This window comes from Azolla caroliniana, unplaced genomic scaffold (genome assembly GCF_043228905.1).
Source record: "Azolla caroliniana isolate FFs.n. ecotype wild unplaced genomic scaffold, voAzoCaro1.0.p SCAF_7, whole genome shotgun sequence".
In the NCBI taxonomy this organism is placed as follows: domain Eukaryota; kingdom Viridiplantae; phylum Streptophyta; class Polypodiopsida; order Salviniales; family Salviniaceae; genus Azolla; species Azolla caroliniana.
The window spans coordinates 3,742,314-3,747,038 of record NW_028230442.1 but is presented as its reverse complement, the minus strand read 5'-3'; the positions used below and the strand labels follow the sequence as shown (position 1 = coordinate 3,747,038).

Here is a 4,725-nt window from a genome sequence, read left to right as displayed (position 1 = left end):
TGGTGGAGAGGCAGCTAAACCTTTTTCAGTTATTTTTATATGTGTATACAACGCGGTATGCAATAAATGTGAGGTCATCAAGAAAGGAAGAAATCTTAGTACATCTCCATCTATCACTTATGCTTGGTATTATACCTAAATCTCTTTATCTCCATCATTTCACAAGCACCTCCATAGATAAGGGCCCTCTCAATGATAGTGCCAAAATATGTGAAATTCTTAATTTTCAAAGTTTGCAAAAGTAAATTCTTACTATACGTTCATGTTGTTTGCCTAGTTTCAAATCTAATATGCATGTATATGTGGCACAATGTATTAGGTGGCTTTTACATCATATAATTTTTCTGCCCTCCCCATTTATTTTCATCATTTAAGCACAAATGTCTGCCACCAAAGAAAGGTCTTGTTAGGCTGTTTTTCATAGCCATTTGCGCTACGTTAACTAGAGTTTGGAAATGTACCCTCTTTCTTGTGTGGATCAGATATATACCATGATCATGAACCATAATAATACGCCTCTATTTTTTGTTTGCCAATATCAATTCCTCACTATCATCTATAAGGATAATTCCAGTCATCCTTCAACTCAATACATCATATGGTGGTCATCTAGAGTAATAATTCCTACAAGAGAGAAGCTTCATTTAACTTCCATACCATAGAGACGGGCATCATTGGTAACTGGTTCATTTGAAACTTCACATAATTTCTGATCTATTAAAAAAATGGAGACTATCTTTGTTACTTGAGCAATTTCTCCAACTCAGAAGTTCCACTTTAAGCCAAACAATATGAAACACAATGGTATTGATGGATCCAATGAACCAACTCGATGGTTGGGGTACAGATGCCTTACTGGATCATATATGATATATATCATCACCCTCTATCCAAGATTTTTTGTTTTTCCATGTGGTATTACTGCTGCCACATAGTTCCTCCACATGCTCCCACAACCCAAAATCAGCATAGCAGTTTGAAATCAGAATGAAAGCGGCACCATTATCAGGATCTAGTTGCATAATTTGATGAAAGCATTTTCCTTAGCTAAGTTCAAGTTTCCAAATTGTCTACATGCAGCAAGTAGAGATGTCCATCCAGTAGTATTAATTATGATAGGCATCGAGCTCAACAACTTTAGTGCGTCATTTAAGTAGCCAGAACGACCAAGAAGGTCAATCATGCAATTGAAATGCTCTACATTTGGTGTGATGTGATCTCTCACCATAGATGTGAAGTACCAATGACCATCTTCCACTGTCCCCGCATGGCTACACGCTGCAAGTATACTAATGTAAGTTATGCTATCTGGCTTCAAACCCTAAGCTTGCATTGCTTGAAGACATTCTTGAGCTAATGTAATCTCACAATGTTGTGCATAACCTGAAATTAACACATTCCATGAGGCAACATCTTGAGGATGTATGGTGTTCAAGGTATACCACCCTTCCACTAAATTCCCACATTTCGCATACATGTCCACGAGACTGCCTCCAACGATTGCATCCATTTTGAGCCCATGCTTTATGATCTGAAAGTGTAGCAATCTTCCATTTTGCAATGCAACAGATTTTAAAATACATGAAAACACATGACTCTCTGGCTCTATACCATCCCTCGGCATTTTCTCAAAGCAGTCAAGAGCTAAGTGTGGACAGTCATGCTGGGAATATCCTGAAATTAGTATAGCCCATGATCTAGCATCCCTATAAGGCAAGGTTTTATGCACATTACATGCCTCATCTAAATTCTCGGATTTGGCATACATATCAACATGAGTACTTCCAACCATAATATCCAAATTCAATTCACTCTTAATCATTAAATCATGAACGATTTTCCCTTGCTCAGCAGTCTCTGTATTACTGCAAGCTTGGAAAAGGGACATAAATATAACTCGGTCTGGCTTCAAACCGTTTTGTTGGAACATCTTTTCCAACAACTGCAGAGCACCAGGAACATTTTTACATTCTGCAAATCCTGCAATTAATATGCCCCATGAAACTATATCTCTCTTTGGCCAGCTTGCAAGCATCCGGACCGCTTCTTCTAAGCTCCTACATTTCACATACATCTCCACAAGGTGATTTCCCATACCCACATCCAACTCAAGCTTACTTCTTAGAATCTCATCATAAACAAGCCTTCCTTCTACAAGGGGACCTATGCTTCCACATGCTTTCAACACACAAGAATATATCACTGTATTTAGGACAAGCCCAACTGGTATTTTCTCAAAACATTTAAGAGCCACGAGTCCAGAACCATGTTGGGTATACCCAGAAATCATAGTCCCCTACGATACCAACTCTCTATTTGGTGAACTGATAAATAAATTCTCACCCTCTTTGATATTGCCACATTTCATATACATGTTCATAAGAGCATTTCTGATAGATGCATCTAGCTCTAGGACAGTTCTAATGATCTGATCATGTATTAATCTACCCTTACTGATGGTGGTTGCACTACAACATACTCTCAACACTGGAAGAAACATAAACTTATCTGGCTTTATACCAGAATTTAGCATTTCCTCATATAACTGAAGAGCTTCTTTATTACTATTGAGGTTTGAATGTGCTGTGATGATTGCATTCCATGTGTAAATTTTTGGTTTAGAGATACTAGAAAAAACCTTGCTTGCATCTTGCAAATTATTAGAAAATGCAAAAAAACATATAAGGTGATCACCCACCACAGATGTAGGGGGATTGAGTTCATCTTTTAGTAATAGTAGTTGCAGTTTCTTACCTGATATAATATCCCTCTTTCTTGTGCAATTCTCAATAAGCGAGCAAACAAAATCTTCTGGGGGAGGAATTCCTTCCTGCTGCATGAAAAATATCCTTTGAATAGCCTTCTTGACATTTTGCTTCTTACAAATGGCTTGAAGAACTTCAAAAGCAGAAATACCATCATAGTGGAAAATTGCCTTCTGTGTTAGCATGGGCATTCAGTTCAAGCATAACTACATAATCTCTTGTAAGCAAACAAGTTCAACAATAAAATTTCCACCTGAGAGAGAAGGAACAAACATGTAAACAGAATCATTAGAAATCAGAATTTATGTAACATGATCTCATCTGATGTAAAAAACAAATTCAAGAAGTTTCTTTGTGTGTGAACTCAAACAAACAATTTGAACAAAACCGACAGAGACAAAATTCTATACTTAGAGCAATGTAATTTACAGTTGAACAACCAGTTATGTATGAATCTTTAAATGAATATCCTAATTGCCCATCCACATTGAAGAAGGGTTAATTCTTTCTAGGGTTCATGTGTATAGAGGTCTTCCTAAATTGAAAGATACAAGGCAAAATAGTACTGAAAAAACAAGTACCTTGGTAGGATTCATTGATAGTGTTCAATAGTAATTCAACTTACTATGAGAGGAACTGCAAAAAAATTCATAGAAGTATCATTGTGCTTAGTTGAAAAGCAGGCAGTGATGCGATGCCGCAATAGTGAAGAAATGTTAGTTTACCATACTAATGAGCAGGTGGTGCCACAATATTAAATCAACTAACTACAGAAGGAAACATTGACTAACAGAATTGGTCATTGTGCTTGGGTTGAGTAGCAAGTGTTGTGTAAAGGCGTCCCTCCTTGCGGGGGAGTCGGCCGAAAAGTCGACTTGAGTGTCGACTGGTCGAAATCGGCCGAAAAGCCGAAAAGAGTCGAATTATTGAAATCGGCCGAAAAACCGATTTACCGAATTTGGTCGAAATTCGGAAAGCAAAAGATAGTCAGTTGCGAAGAACCGAATCGGGGGGTTAGCTGATCGAATTCGGTGAGAGAGTCAAATTCGTACTCAATCGAATTGACACACATATACATATACATATGTCTTCTACATACAAAGAAGATAATGACCTAGTATATATATGCTGACAGGCCTGGTAGTGCGCCCGTATGTGGGATAACTCACTAAGAGTGAAATAGTGAGAAAAGGGGGAAAACCTACATAGCGTATGTGAGGGTGTGAGATATATATATATGAGAGGAAAACGAGTTGTGTGTGCGTTGTAAATCTGAGAACGACTGGTTTTCTGCACAGTGGTGGCTGTGCAAGAGTATACGTACTCAGAAGCTAAGTAAGAAGAAAAGAAGTGTGAAGCAAAAGAGAAAAGACAGAGAAGCTTCGGAAGCTTCGAAAGGAATAGTCGCATGCGTGCTAGAGTTTGAAGAGCTTGACTGAAATTGTGGTTTCAGTATATGCTCATACCAAATCAGGTTTCATTGTTCTGTGATTGTATTCTGTCATTTCTCATAGTGAAATCTCTGTCCCGTGGTTTTTTCCCTGAATCAGGGTTTTCCACGTAAATTGTGTGTTCTTTCTCATTTCTGTTTGCGTCTAAGTTCAATTTCTGATTTCGAATCGGAGTGAAACTCTTTCAAACTGGTATCAGAGCGGAAGGTTCTAGATGGAAGGGAGCGTGAGTGGTTTTCCTGGGATGATTGTCTTGAACGCACAGAACTATTCAGATTGGAAGATCAAAATGGAAGATCTCCTAATAGTAAAAGACTTGTATGAGCCCATAGAAAACAAGGATATACCAAAGGGGGTAATAGATTCGGAGTGGAGAATCCTAAATAGGAAGGCAGTGGCGACCATAAGACAATGTGTAGACATTAGTGTCCTACAACATGTAGCGAGTGACACAAATGCCTTCGAGCTATGGCATAAGCTTTCCGCCCTCTATGAAAGGAAAAATGCCT

The 4,725-nt window shown here is 38.3% G+C and overlaps 1 long non-coding RNA gene across 1 annotated transcript; it reads right to left on the bottom strand.

Moving 5' to 3' along the window:
• Window positions 1–1,577: 1,577 nt before the first annotated feature.
• LOC147861594 (uncharacterized) lies at window positions 1,578–3,584 on the bottom strand. The gene is made up of 2 exons (XR_015530030.1): window positions 2,755–3,584; window positions 1,578–2,057 (listed from the first exon to the last, which is right to left on the bottom strand). It is a non-coding gene; the product is annotated as an uncharacterized LOC147861594 (long non-coding RNA).
• Window positions 3,585–4,725: the final 1,141 nt, after the last annotated feature.